Source organism: Jatropha curcas, chromosome 7 (assembly GCF_041381405.1).
Source record: "Jatropha curcas cultivar XTBG-Jc1 chromosome 7, XTBG_Jcur_1.0, whole genome shotgun sequence".
Lineage (NCBI taxonomy): Eukaryota > Viridiplantae > Streptophyta > Magnoliopsida > Malpighiales > Euphorbiaceae > Jatropha > Jatropha curcas.
Window position 1 is genome coordinate 5,666,532 of NC_143157.1, and position 15,778 is coordinate 5,682,309.

Genomic DNA, 15,778 nt, shown 5'->3' on the forward strand with positions numbered 1-15,778 from the left:
GGCCCTTTTCTGCATGGGGTATAGATGTCATTGGCAAAATCTCACCAGCAGCATCCAATGGCCATCAGTATATATTGGTTGCAGTTGACTACTTCTCTAGCTGGATTGAGGCTCAATCTTACAAAACCTTAACCGCCAAACATGTGGCTATATTCATTGAACAGAACATTTTCTGTCGCTATGGTGTTCCCCATCACATAGTTACAGATAATAGCTCTCACTTTCAGGCAGACGCTGGCCAATTGCTTTATAGATACAAGGTTGAGCATCATCATTCTTCTCCTTATCGCCCTCAGGCTAATGGTGTAGTAGAAGCTGCGAATAAGGAGATCCAAAGAATCCTGTCAAAGATGTGTGAAAGGTACAGAAGATGGGCTGAGAAACTTCCTTTCGCGCTCTGGGGGCATCGCACTACATTCAAATCAGTAAACGGAGCTTCTCCTTTCGAACTTGTATACAGAATGGAGGCAGTGTTACCGATAGAGCTCGAAAAGAAGTCTCTCAGGGTTTTGGTAGAAGCTGGTCTGACCGAAGAGGAATGGGTCAAGAAGAGATATGAAGATTTGATGCTCTTAGACGAAAGAAGATTGAATGCTCGATTCCAGGATCAGATGAGAAAAAGGAGGATTGCTCGTTTCTACAATAAGCGGGTACATCCAAGGGCTTTAAAGAATGGAGATTTGGTGTTGATCAGGTTATTGGATCATGAAGCCCAACATCATCCCAGTGGGAAATTCAAACCCAACTGGCATGGGCCGTTCAGAATTCAGAAGCTGCTACCTAAAGGCATCGCCGAGTTAGTCACTATGGAAGGAGAGCCTGTCAATCGGATTGTCAATCAGGATCAAATGAAAAGGTTCTATGTCTGAAAGGATGATTTCAAAAAAAAAAAAAAATGCTAAGTTGAAAACCTGAAAGGGCGGCTTAGGCAAAAATTAAGCTCACTAGGTTGAAAACCCGAAAGGGCGGCCTAGGCAAAAGTTAGAGCATGAATAAAATAAAATTTCCAGGATCAACGAGTGGTGCTTAGTTTAAATGCAGAATTCATGTCATGCGTTCGTGATAAATGTGTGATTGGTTGCTCAACACCATCAACTTGACTCGAAGGAGAATAGGAAATCGAGTAGTTAGAGCAAATGACCATTGTATTAGAATAAATTTTCTTTACTTCTGCATAATGTTGAAAAGAAGAAAGATTAATAAAAGATTTGAAAGTCAAAACTTTTCTTCCTGTTCCGGGGTTATGGTTGAAGGATGCAAAACCTTCCTCTCTGCTTATTTGATCCAAGGTCAACTCATTTGAGCTAAGATGTTCCAACTGTTGGCCCTGCTTAAACAATGAACTCTGTTAAGACATTGATCAGAGGGACGAACACCATTTTCTCAGTAATTTCCCTGGAAAGATCAATATAAAACCATAAATAAACCTTAGCACATGCATAGGTTCATGCATACATAAAGGAGTTACATTTGTTATTTTTATTTGATTTGTGCAGGTAATAAAACAGTCAATCCATTCTTTGTTGTTTCCAAGCGTAAGCTTTTGTTTTTACAGAATAATTTTTACTTTATGAGTTCTCATTTATTGACCCGAGGGCAGGAGGCCCAAATAACTAACACAACAAATAATTCCAAAGGAAAAAGTTTGTTGTATGCTGTTGACTCATGTGTGCAGGAAGCAGAAATTAATAAAGATAGAGACATCAAGGTCATTAATTGAAAGAAAAGCAGATACATTTAAATAAAAGCTCATGGCCTGAGTACAAAAGGAAAAGAAAAAGACAACGACTTATTCTAGTAAGGCCTTTTAGCGAAGGCCAATCTTCACATAGCATGACATCATTATGGGGCAAAGAACCAGTTGACATATGCGGGTGTCACAGTATCTTGCATCATTCCTTCATCTAAGTACACAGTGTTTCGATTTCACCAACGATCAACCAAATTGGTCAACAGATGTGATGTTATCAGACCGCTCTCGAAGTTATGGACTCTGGGAACGCGCTGTATCATCCCATACTGACGGCTGATCCTGTCCGGGAACTAGGCCATGGAATGGTCTAGGCTGGCATACAACACATAGTTGAGATTCATACTTCCGGTTGTGACCAATCTAATCCTCCACCAAGGACAAGTCCATCGAATAGTAGGGTTATCACCAAAGTCAAAGCGTCTCCGAGACCAAGACTGAAAAATGGCAGCCCCGTAGGTTGGAATTAAGCGAGCGGGAACTGCAAGAATTAGGCTTAATTTGTCTAGAGCCCAGGCTTACAATAGCAGTGGACAACCGCGAAGATGGACATTGAAGTCGGTGACGTGAAGGGCAATATCTCTCACCCAGCACATCGTTTCTCCCATGATCATCATGAAGACAGTACGACGGTACAGCTGCATGTCATGAACTACTGTCAGAAGTCGGAAATCTCCAATTTCGGGTTGACGGTTCTTCATGACATACACATTCAGTAGCAAGAAGCAACAAGCTCGAATCCAAGAAGGATCCACGTTCATGGACAAAACCTTATTGAGAAAAGGCTCCAAAGGTAGACCCTGATCCGTGTTTATGCCATCAGGGAGATAAACCGGACACAAGGTCACAATCTCAGCTAGATTATACCTAGGACCTGGGGGTAAGGCCGGAGTTTCATTTTGTTCAGGATGATGATCCATCACGGCACAAATTTCTTCGTAGGTCGGAGTCACTTCAGAGTCTTCAAACCGGAAAACCATGGTGTTTGGATTAAAGTGAGCAACGAGCCAAGACAAGAAGCCATGATTAGTTTTAGGTCTTTGAAATATCTTAACCAGGCAAGTTGATCCATAGGGGGAATCTGCCACAAGTCATCAGAGATGGATTGGACAAAGGATGAGACTTGGCTTCTGAAGGCCATGAAAAAGGGATTAACTAAGAAATTGATCTGTTTTGAATGATTGGGTGCGAAGGAAAAGTGAAATGAAACGCCCATTTATAGCAGGGTAAAGTGACCGGTGAGTGAAACATTGTCATCATTCGACTTAATGCCCACTGTCAGATGTAGTTGAAAAGACACTCATGTATGGACTACTTGGGTTGGTGAGCATTTAAAGCCGCACTAATCAATAAGAAGGACGATTTGTACAACAAGGAGGTTGAATCTTTATTACCACGTTAATCGCCATGTCAGGTAGGTGACACAACCCATTGTTACTAATTGATTCTTGTGATATCTCATTTTAAGTTCATTATTTTGTTTTATTTATAATAAATGGGTCCATGGACCACTAACAAGGTGCACCGTTTTTGCAAACAAATGGAATACCGTCCTCTTTTTCGTATTTTTGTGTTTGTGTTTTATGTCTGCAGGAACAAGACTTCGTAGTTGTAAAATATAAACACACACAACAATAAAAAATGTGTATAAATAAAAAGAAAATAAAAGTAAATAACTGTACAACCATCCAAAAAATAATGAAAAACTAATAAATGTTCAAAATGTTCAAAAACGTCCAAAAATGGAGGAGATGTTGAGTAGGACTACCGCCGCCTGCGGCTCGGACCAGCAACAGTCGGATGAGGTGGAGATGGTGGTGCGCCATCAGAAGAAGAGCCATCCTCATCTTCATCAGAAGAATCGAGCGGGATGCCCTCAACCTCTAGTCTCGTCCGAAGCCGCTCCACCTCTGCCTGAAGCCGGCTCACGGCACTGGACTGACGAGACTGATGCCTCCGCAGCCTACCGTTCTCCAGCTCCTGTAAAAGCAGACATATGTAAGAAAGTTTACCAGATAATAAGAAGCAAAAAAGGGTAGACATGTGTAAAGTTCATACCAACTCGTGCCGCTCGGAGTAGAGCCGACCAATGTAGGATCGGGCAAACCCGAACCGCTGGCAGATCTCCTGGTATCTCTGGGCCGGCACCTGCAAACAAGGAATATCCATTACAAGACTACTCAAGTAAAATGCTTCTAACTTTGTAAATTCGGTTTATGACTTACGTGTGTAGCATGCTCAGGGTCTAGCTGCACCGGAGGAGGAGCCTGCCGAAGATCAGCAGGGATGATGATGCCAGATCTAAGGCCTAGACCAGGATCCAGCACTACCTCCATACCTGGTGGGAACGAGACGTCACCCAGCACTACACCGGCTGGTCCAGTCGGAGCCGCCGCGCCACTTGCATCAGCCGCTGCCTCAGCTCGGTAGTGAGCCGCAGTCTTGTGCGTCTTCCGCTCCTGCAGAAAAAATAATGGCATCAGCGATTTGAAATAGTGAAAATAGTAATAACAGTAAATAAAGCAGAAGATCAGATGAGTTACCTGGGTGTACTCGAGGACCTCGGGAAGCTGTGCCTGCATCCGAGAGGCGAAGTAAGAGGGAAAGTCACCTGCGGACAGGAAATCGTTCGCCGAGAAGCCTTTGTACTCTACCTCCAAGTCCTCCCGGGTCAAGCCCTCCAGCAGACACATATGCCGAGGGGGAGCATGAGGCACCCTCCGCTGTGATGGAACTACCGGAGTGTCGAAAACTCTCTCTCCAAGGAAGTAGCGGTCGGCCCAATATCCCCGCATCAGCAGCCTCAACCGGGTGTGCAACTCAGCCACCTCCCGGCCCGGATAGGTCCTCTAGGCCTCGCAGTCCCATGGAGTCAGGGACAGCTACAAAAGAGGGAGAAATCAGTATTTGTTATGTATTAAGATAAAAAAAAAGAAAAAAAAAAGAAAAATAAGCTAAAGATTCAGAGGTTCTTTCTGTACTCACATCGGACAACTCCCGGTCATTAAGGAAGCTCCGCCAGTACTCGGGATCGTCACCACTGGCGTAAGTGTGATGACAGTGGGCCAGATAGCGAGGAATCCTCCTCGTCTCGATGGAAGAGTCACCGCTCGGACTGCCCGGGTAGATGCAGTACTCATAGGACCATACCTGCAGCAGAAAAAGTGACGACATCAGTAAGTTGAACAGTTCAGAATGAGAAATAAAAGGCGAAGAGTGAAAGAATGTTACCTCCAAAGGCCGGATGAATAGCCAGTTAGACTCACCGCTACCACGGGTCTAGACATCCAGACCGTGATAGAGATGAGCCAAACCGAGTGTGGCCCAGTCGAAGGACCCGACCTGACTCAGATCCCGAAGACATGCCAGCACCGTCAGGTCTCCCTTATTCTGGGAGGTGCATAACAGCTGGGACGAGATAATATAGAATAAGAAGGACCGAGCGGCCTGGTCCCTCTCCTCCCGAGTATACGCAGGAGCAGCAGGTCGGACCTCCTCCGGCAACTCCCTCCAAGCCTCCAACCGGGTCCTGATCCTCTGGCCCAGAACCGAAAGACCGTCTCGTAAGACATGTACCCCTGTACGGTGTACCGGGTCTGCATAGTAACACCAAGCAAGGAACGGACTAACTGGGCCCCGAGGGTGGCCGTCTGATACCGAGCATCCAATGGGGGAACCGGGCCAGTGAAGCGCAGGCCAGTAATAGCAGCGTAGTCCACGGGCGTGAGAGTCATCTTGCCGAACCCGAATACGAAAGTATGTGTGCAATCGTTCCACCGCTCCATCAATGCATATCGCATAGCGGGCGGGAAACGAGGCTGCGTGCGGCGCAATCCTACGGCATAATCTCCGAAGCCTGCAGCGACGACCCGAGCTCGCATAGACGGGTCCAGGAGATCCCAGAAAGCAGAAGCATCAATAGCCGATCCGCCCGAGTGGGCCTTGCCCAGATTAACCTATAAGAAAAATTTCAATTTCAATAAATATAAGACTAACAATTGTTTATTTTCTTTTATGGCAGGAAAAATAAAACCAAAGTTCGGTTTGAACCATAGCTGCATCACGCAACTACAAAGTCGCGTCATGCGTTTACGTAGTTGCGCCACGCAGCTTTGCCCAAGTTGCGCACTCAGAAGCACAGCTACGTAGCGCACCTCAGCACTCGCGCCACACCACTCCACAGTTGCGTCACGCAACCACGAAGTCGTGCCATGCATCTCGCTAGCTGCGTCACGCAACTGTTCAAGACTCTTACACATTGACGAACAGTCGCGTCACGCAACTGTTCTTCCAAAGAACAGCTGCGTGACGCAACTGTCGAAGGTACGTAGTAGTTCAATTCAACCTAATCCCACTATGTTTGTATTATTTTCATGCAATTTTCAGGGCAAAATCAAGTCGCCTAGAGTTATCAACAATCAAACGTCAACAAATCAAGGTCTAACACAGTAAAAAGGGGTCGATTATAAGGTTCAAGGCAAGCTAGGGTTTCTGGTGCCTTGAACAGTTGCGCCATGCAACTGTTCACACAAGAACAGCTGCGTCACGCAACTGTTCATGGAAGAATAGCCGTGCCATGCAACTCTTACCTGCGTGACGCGACTGTTGACGCAGACCTAAACACAAAATTACAGTCTTATTTACTACAGCTACGGATCAAAAGCAGTAAAAAAAAATAAAAAAAAGGAGAAAGGAATTTTCTACTTACCTCGGACTGAAAGCCACTCATCCGGCTCGTCTCGTACCGGACCGAAAACTCCGTACTCGACAATGGCAGAAGCTGCAACGGTCGTGTCCCAGGGGTCAGCGGATTCCGGCTCACCAGCACCGGCTCGCCGTCAAAGGTTGGAATATCGGGTAGGGCCCCGAGGGTCTCCATCTCCCGAGTGTAAGCAGAAGCAGGGATTTCTGAAATCTGAGACATCATTTTCAGTTGCACAGTTCAGAGAATTTTCAATCACTTAGGGTTTGTGAATGAGTGAAACTGAATTGGTTATGAAAGAAGTTACTTATAGTAAACAAGCTGGGCCCAAGCCCACTCTTCCAGGCCCAAAAAGAGCATCGAGCCCATTATCTCTTTTCAAGCCCAACAGGCCCACACGGCCCATTTTAAGCCCAACAGGCCCACACGGCCCATTTCAAAAGCCCACAACGGCCCATTCCGGCAACTTGACATCGATGTGCGCCTCGTACACGTCAGCAATTTTTGTCTACTCATCGCATAGGGGGCAGGACATCAAATTGCCCAGATTACCCTCAGGTAAGTTCTCTTCCAACCACTCTGTTATAAAGGGTATACCTGAAAATGCAGATGACAAAGAATGGTGCGTTAAATCATTTATACCAAAATTTTTGTTATACCAAAATTTTTGAGCTAATTTTTGTTATTTTTTGGTCCTAGGCCGGAATTCCGGACTGGGGGCAAAAGTATAACCTTTTGCCTTAATACGAATCCTTCTTCATAATTAATGCATGGGAACACATAACATTCCAAATATTTTTCTAACAAGAGACAAGATTCGTTTGTATACGGATATTGCTCTTCTTCTTTTGGTGAACAATTTTTTCAGGCCAACCGGTGATGGTTTTTCGAAGCCTATAGGTCCTTCTGATTAGTGATGGTGCATTGCGAAGCTAATCAGAATAATTTCAATTTCCGATCAGTGATGTTGTATTGCGAAGCTGTTCGGGACTTCTTCCCCAGTCAATGATGTTGAGTTGCGAAGTTGACCAGGGTAAAATCCACGTCTTTCGAGCCAATCAAACCGAGCCTCAAAGATGCCCTTTCAAAACTGACTGGAGCCGATAAAGCCGATCAAACCGAGCTGAGTAGGTGGCCAGATCAAAGCTCTTCAAGCCGATCAAACCGAGCTTCGAAGACTTTGTTACCAAATCAACATTTTTCGAGCCGATCAAACCGAGCTTCGAGGATGTCTCTTCAGATTCTGTGGAAACCGACGAAGCCGATCAAACCGAGCTGAGAAGGTGACCAAATCTTCAAAACCCTTCAGGCCGATCAAACTGAGCCCCGAAGATGTCTTCCAAGCCGATTAAACTGAGCTTTGAAGTCATTCATATGTTGGATGGAAACCGACGAAGCCGATCAAACCGAGCTTAGGAGGTGACCAGATGATTGATTCAGCATCTTTCCAAGCCGATCAAACTGAGCTTCAAGAGGACTGCCTAATAGAAGGCGCGTCAGTAGGCCACTTTAACATTAATCATTTATATAATTAATGATAAAGTGGGGGGGCAAACTGTTGACGCGTGATTTTATGCCTCCGCCTGACCCAATGATGATATGAGGACAAGGGACAAGGTATCACGATAAACCAGAAGTGTTTGAACCAAAAATTGAATCAAACCGCCCAAAGGAGCTTGACCCGTGTTAGGGCTGCGTCACGCAGCTAGTACCTGTGTGACAGCACTCTTAGCTGCGTCACGCAGCTCTAACAGGGCTGACACCTCTGGCGCGCGCCCGTGCAACGGCCTGCACTGTTTGTATGGATACGCGGCAACTGTACGAAAAGTAAGTTGCGTCACGCAGGTTTACAGGTGCGTCACGCGGCTTCTACCCGCGTGACGCGACTGCCCTATTGCCCTAGCCATATAAATACAACATTTCACAGCAAAAATGGGACTTCTTGACATTTTCTCTGATTCTTGGCTCTAAAAAAAAATTGATTGAAAAGCTTTAACCTAAGTTTACAAAAACGGCTAGGGTTTTCTTCCCCAAGAACTCAAGTGAGTAAACTTGAGGAAGATCAAACCATTAGACATTTGGTTTTGGAAATCAAAAGAAAAACAAAAAAAGATAAAGAGAGCAAAAGAGAGAAAAGATAAAAGAAAAATATTTGCTTGATAACCACGCTTCTGGAATCGTGATACAACATCTCTAAACTAACTTCAGTACATGCAATCCTCAAATCTGAGGGCTAGGTAACGATTCTAACTTCTCTTTTTCATTTCTAATATTCTATCTCTTAAAAATCTCATTTTCCTAGTATTTGGTTAATTTGGTATTGGTTAAACGCTATTTTGCCCATTTCTGAGTATTTCTGACCGTTTCCAATTTTATTTTATAAAAATGACTCCATTTAACCCAATTTTTATTTTAAGGCCAATTATTTTAAAAGACTGGTCAGGCGCACCATGTGCGATTCTAGGTAAGGGAATTGGGTACGTCGGCCCGTTGGAAGCCAACGCCCGAAAATCGGCCTCTTTTAACCTACAATTTCTAATTGATTTTTACTTTAGAAAAGCCCAATTATTTAATTAAATCCAACCCGATAAAAATCGAACCGAGTCCCTATGTGGAAAATTAATTAACCATCCCAACTAGGTTCATTCATTGCATTCATCGTAAATCATCATTGCATTCATCATCCATCCATAGCAAATATAATTAAAAAGACCCGCTCTTGCTTTATGGTTAAAGGCGGGCCACAAACCAGGTTTAATAATGTAATTAAACAATAAATAATAAATCCTAAAATCTTATAATCATAGTAAATTAATTTGTTTGATTTGATTAGAACACAATTTGCCCCTTATTGGTCATTTTCCGAATTAAAATTAAACATTTATTTAATGACATGAAATTAAGATAAAAATAAGAAAAGTGTCCTGGAACCCTAGAACAGTTGCGTCACGCAGCTGTTCTATGAAGAACAGTTGCATGACGAAACTCCTAGTTGCGTGGCGCGACTGTTCGTGAGCTTATTAAAATTCCCAGTTTCATTAATTATTTATTTAAGATATAACATTAAATGAAAACATAAAACGAAATAAAAAACTACTCCCACAAACAGTTCCGTCATGCAGGTTGTCCAAGCAAAGTCAAGGTCTTTTGGACATGAACAGTTGCGTCACCCAGGTAGTAGCTGCGTGACGCGGCTGCTCTGGTCCGTAACTATCTTTCAAACTACTCTTTTTACGTATTCTTTTTATTAACAGACGTTTAATATAGCTCAGAAATGCTCAAAAATGGGCAAAATGTTGTTTAATCAACACCAAACTAACCAAATACTAAGAAAATTAGATCTTTCACAAATAAACAACTAAAAATGGAAAAGGGACGTTTAGATGATTACCTAACCCTCAGATTCGAGGATTGCATGCATTTTGGATGATTTGGGGGTACTGCTTCACAATCCCAAAAGTGTTTTAGCACCAAGTTTTAGCAATAAAGTTTTTCTTTTCTTCCTTTTCTCTCTTTTTCTCTTTTTATGTCTCTTTTGTTTTCAAGTTTTCAATCTACCTTTCTAATGGCTTAATCCTCCTCAAGATTACTCACTTGAGTTCTTGGGGAAAACCCTAGCCGTAATCAAATGTCTCTGCCTAAAAATATCAAAATCCAGAGAAAATGAGAGAAAAGTCCCGTCTAAAAGTGAAAGTGTTGTATTTATATGGGTAGGGCAACAGAACAAAGCTGCGTCACGCAGGTAGTAGCTATGTGACGGAGCCGAGAGCTGCGTGACGCAGCTTACTTTTGTACATGTGAACCCCTTCCCCAAAATATCATGGGGTATGATATGTTACTAAGGAAGAAACGCACGTGAATGTATGTGAGTCGCCACCTTGTTTAATTATTTCAGGGCAAACTAGGAAAAAACCCTAAGTGACTCCAAATTTAATTAACCTAATTACTAGATTAATTAACCCAAAGTTAAGGCATGGTCTTCGAACCCGAGGTGGATCCCGAGACTATGTCATGCTGATTAACTAACCGATGAATGAATGCTTTGTAGGGTAAATGATGTAATTGGACCAATGAAATGTGTTTTGATGATTCCGACTTGCCGCTCGGGATTAAATCCCAAACGTGCCTACGTACTTCCGTTTGAATGGAAGATCAAAGTCAACGTAGTTCAATAGGCCTTCTTTGAAGGGCTTTGAATGGGTATGCTTAATGCATGAGTGTGTGTATGCTTTGTGCATTTTGTTTAGGCATTTTGCCAAAAATTGATTGATTTGATTTGGGCGTTTGTTGCCAAAAATGTTGATTTAAGGCTTTTAGCCAAAAGATTGATTGGGCGATTGTCGCCGAAATGATTAGGCAATTTGATTGCCAAAATGATTGATTTTAGGCGATTGTCACCAAAATGATTGATTTTAAGGCTTTTAGCCAAAGCTTTTGATTTAAGCGATTTGTCGCTAAAAAGTGGTTAATCTAATTTATAAGCAATTTGTTTGCCAAAAATCGATTGAACCGTAGGCAATTTATTGCCAAAATGTGATTGATTCAATTGTAGGCAATTTGTTGCCAAAATGTGATTGATTAAGGCTTCTTAGCCACAATTACTGATTAATTGCACTTAAGCCGGATTTGTTCGAAATAAAGGCAATTTCACCATAGTTATTGATTAACTAGGCTTTTTAGTCAATATTGTCGCATTTAGGCTTTTAATACCACGATTATTAATTAACCGGGCATTTAGCTTAATCATATTTTAATCGAGGCAATTTACTTGCCTATGTGATGATATGAATGCAGTTGTAGAATTATTAGGAGTAGAAGAGAAGCATGCATGAAGTTCTAAAATTAAATAGGCAGAGTTTAGTTCATGTACCTGATTTAATCGTCGACCGCTTCTTAACTCCAGGTTAAGCTCCTCGTTAAGGGAATTAATTTTAATTTAATTTTAAGTGACCAAGTATCACAACAATAAAATAAAACTAAAATTAAACAATGCAAGAAAGCAGTAAAGAATCGCAAAGAGCGTAGGGAGAAGGAGCGTCCGTCAACACAGACTGAGTGCCCAAAACCGAAAGCCCGGGGCCACTATTTATAATCAAAAAAAGGACTGTTTCGGCGGCCGGGCCGCCGGTTCTCGGCGGCTCGGGCCGCCGGTGTCAGGCGGTTGGGCCGCCGGGGCTCGGCTGCTCGGGCCGCCGGTACTCGGCGGCTCGGGCCGCCGGAAGCCAGCGGCTGGACCGCTGTGCCTGGGGGTTTTGCTACTTTAACATTCCGGGAGCTTTTTTGGGAGTTCCGGGCCTCCAAAAAATATTCCGGGACCAGTTCTGTGATCCTCGTAATTTTTCGGACATTTCAAGTACCATATTGGCATATTTCCGGTGAACTTTCCGAGTGGCCTCCGATCCGGCCGGACTGTTTGCAGTCCGGGAAACCTGGCTCTTTGAGCCTAAAAAAAAAAGGGTATTCATCGGCGACTGCAGCCACTGTCGCCGGCGGCAGCAGCGGCTACCGCCGCCTTTAAAGGCGGACGCCACCGCCGCGGCCGGGAAAACTGGCTTTTTAGCAAAGTCAAATTAATTGGCACGGCACTGTAGCAGGCGTGCTTTCCCCCATTTAAAGAGTTTCACATGCCACCAACAACATTAGAAGCCTCAAAATTTGAGTATTCACAGTTGCCCCCCACTGGCTATCATAAAAATGATTTATGAGAGCCAGTGGCTGTCTGAAGGAGCAAATTTTGAGGATGGGCAGAGGAGGAAACCCCGCCGTGGGTTTTTTCTATGCAATGAAATGATCGAATGCATGGATTTATGTTTGCAACTTAAAGATGTTTTTGTCTCTTTGAGGACTTAAAAAGAAATTTTGCCTCTTAGAGGACTTGAAAAAGAGGTTTTCTCCTTAATGAGGGCTTGAAGAGAGATTTTGCCTCTTAGAGGACTTGGAAAGATGTTTTGCCTCTTAGAGGACTTGAAAAGAGATTTTGCCTCTTAATGAGGGCTTGAAAAGATGTCTGTTTTATTTTTGTTTTTTTTCTTTGAGAACCAAGGGTCCACCTAAAGTTGAAATGATCAAATGGCTTGGTTTTGGCTGAAAAATGGTTGGTTATTGGTTAGGGTTTCACCCTAGGTTTTATGTAAAACAAAAAGGTTAACCATTAACCGGGTTCTACCCTGGGGTTTGTGTAAAAGAGATTGACGATGGTTGGGTTTCGCCCTGGGTTAGGTATGTTTTATAACACTTGCCCCTGAATCCGACTTGGAGGATTTTGCCCCCTGCTCGAGAGAATTGATGCCCTTATTAGCTGAAATAGAATTTCTTCTTAATGAAAGACTAAAAATTCTGTGATTACTTCTGTGATGGGAGAATGGTGAAGGTTCTTATCACTTCTTGCCCCCAGGATGGTGCTGACCATGGAATACTTCAAAACATTGGTGTTGCACTTGTCCAATCGATTGAGGAATCAAAGAGAACAAAGCCACTTATATGACTCGAGGAAACGGACAATGTGGATGACATCGTTCGTCTGAAAGGATCGAAGAAACGATGGTCCGAGTGGAGACGAGATATTAAAGAATTACCTCTCAACGATTATGTTTGACACATTTTTTAGGGTTGTTTTGGAAACCCCGGGGATTGAATTGACATTTTCCTCTCTCTCTTTTTTTTTCTTTTTTTTTCTTTTTTTTTTTGTGGAATGACTCAAAGAATGACGCTTTCAAAACGAACTTTTGAGAATGACTCAATTTTTGTGACTCGTTGTGGAATGACCACTGGTGATGGAGACTTGATTTTAGAGACTTATAGGAGACTCGATTTAGAGACTCAAATTTTTCTTGTAGTGAATTTTGACTCGGAGGAACTCAGTGATTCCTAGAAAAAATGATTTATATACTCCCAAGGAGACCTTTGAAAGGGATTTTTTTTTTTTAAGGACATACTTTGCTGTTTATGCTACAAAAATGGTCTCTCTAAAAGAATTCATGAAAGCACTTTTTGTTTGCCTTAACTTTTTCCTAGTAGCCGCCCTTTCGGGTTTTTGACTCTAGCAGGCTCTTTGCCCTAACTTTTGCCTAGACCGCCCTTTCGGGTTTTCAGCCTAGCGGGCTCAATTCTTGCCTGAAGCCGCCCTTTCGAGTTTTCAACTCCAGGTTTTATTTTTCTTTTCTTCTCTTTTTTTTTTATTTTTTTATTTTATTTTTTATATTGGCAAAGAGAAAATGCTATTTATGATGCAAACTTATGTTTGTGACCGTGCCTTTACAGCTGCCTACGTATCTCCAAAAACTCTTCGGGGGATGGGGAGAATCAGATCTTTCGTAGTTCCTTCTGGATGCGAACTTCGTGCTCAGCTGGTGCGGAATTCATCTCCGGCTTGATGTTAGTGCGGAATTCCTTTCCGTCTTGGTGCAGAATTTATTTCCGACTTACAGTTGGGGCAAAATTCAATTTCACCTTAATGCTAATTATGGACTTCATTTCCGATTTGATTTCTTCGGGATTCCTTCCCGACTTGATTTCTTCGCGGGATTTCTTCCCGGCTTGATGTCTCTGCGGGATTCCTTCCCGACTTGATGTTGATGCAGAATTCATTTCTGACTTGATTTCTTTGCGGGATTTCTTCCCGGCTTGATGTCTTTACGGGATTCATTCCCGACTGGATGTCTTTGCGGGATTCCTTCCCGACTTGATGTTGATGCAGAATTCATTTCTGACTTGATTTCTTCGCGGGATTTCTTCCCGGCTTGATGTCTTTGCGGGATTCCTTCCCTACTGGATGTCTTTGCGGGATTCCTTCCCGACTTGATGTTGATGCAGAATTCATTGCTGCTTTGATTTTCTTCGCGGGATTTCTTCCCGGCTTGCTGTCTTTACGGGATTCATTCCTGACTGGATGTCTTTACGGGATTCATTCCCAATTTTGATGATGTTGAATCAACTTATTGACTCGAGCTCGTATGATAGTGATGACCCTAGGCGAATCTGACTTTGTTGTTGTAGTGGTTTTACCACTGGTTGACTGAAATATGACTTGTATTCATCACAAAGAGTTTTGAATACCCACATTGTGGTGGTAACTTGAGTGGCTTGAGTGTTGAAGAAGCTTTTATGCTTTGAGTTTGTGGCTTCGCCATGTTTGAATTCTTGAGGTTAATTTGATTCCTTTTCTTGAACTTTATCTTCCTCTGAATTCGAAACTTATTTTCTCAATGGTTCTCCTCTCCATAAGGAATTTTGAGTAGACTCTTCCTTTTCCTTGTTTTGAGAAATGATCCTTGTTTATAAGGACACTTGTACTTGTGCCATGCCTGGCGCTTGATTTTCAAGGTGTTTGTTGTCATCCAATTTGTGGAAATGACAGCTTCTTTTAACTTGCTTTTTTCAAAATGTGAGCAGCCGCTTGGTCTTTGTCCTTATGGCTGAAATGGTTTGTCATCTACCCTTGATGGGCTTGAATTTAACAGAGAGCTTACAGTTGACCCGTTTTTTGACAACTTGATTTCCTGTAGCTTTGTCCTTGATTTCTTTCTTTTGTGCAGAAGTTCCTTTTGACCCATTTTTTCTTTTGCTTTGTTTGCTTCCTTTTGCTTGCTTAGAAGCAGCCTCTCCATAAAGAATTTCGAGGCAACTTGATTCTGAGATGACTTGAGTAGTGTATGGATAGCATTGCGACTTCGTGCAGACCCAACCCAATTCCAAACATAACTTCTTTATTCTGTCGCTTTCAAGCTCAAAATTCAGACACCTCTCTGTCGGAGCATCTTCCATTCCTGGGTTTTCGGAGAAACCATTCTGGCCCTAACCCCATCTTCCATTCCTGGGTTTTTGGAGAAACCATTTTGGCCCTAACCCCTTCAATCGGCTTTGCCTCAGTACCATTTGAAGTCTTGCGTGCCCTTTGCTGGATCCTTTCCATGATTACCCTTCAAAACTTCCCCTTTGATGGTGCTTCTTAGGATGCCCCCAGCTTTGATTGATGCAGAGCAAATGAAAGGATGAATGCATTTTTCTTTGCCAATTTTTATTATCTTTTTTTTATCATCATTTTTTTTAAAATTTTTTTATTATTTTTTTTTGATTTTTTTTTTGCTTTCACAGGAAAGGATAGGGAAAGAGTATAAACATGATTGGAACGTAAACTGATCCCTTTTTATTGATAAGACAAAATTTGTGTACAAAAAACACTTAGATTTACAAATTTCAATTGAATGAAGACTTGAAAAGAAACTAGACCCTAAAAGATAGACTCTAGGTGGACTGTAATGGACTAGGATTGGATTGACTGCAGTGACTTTGTTCTTCTCGATGCTTCAATCGATCAGACATGTTGT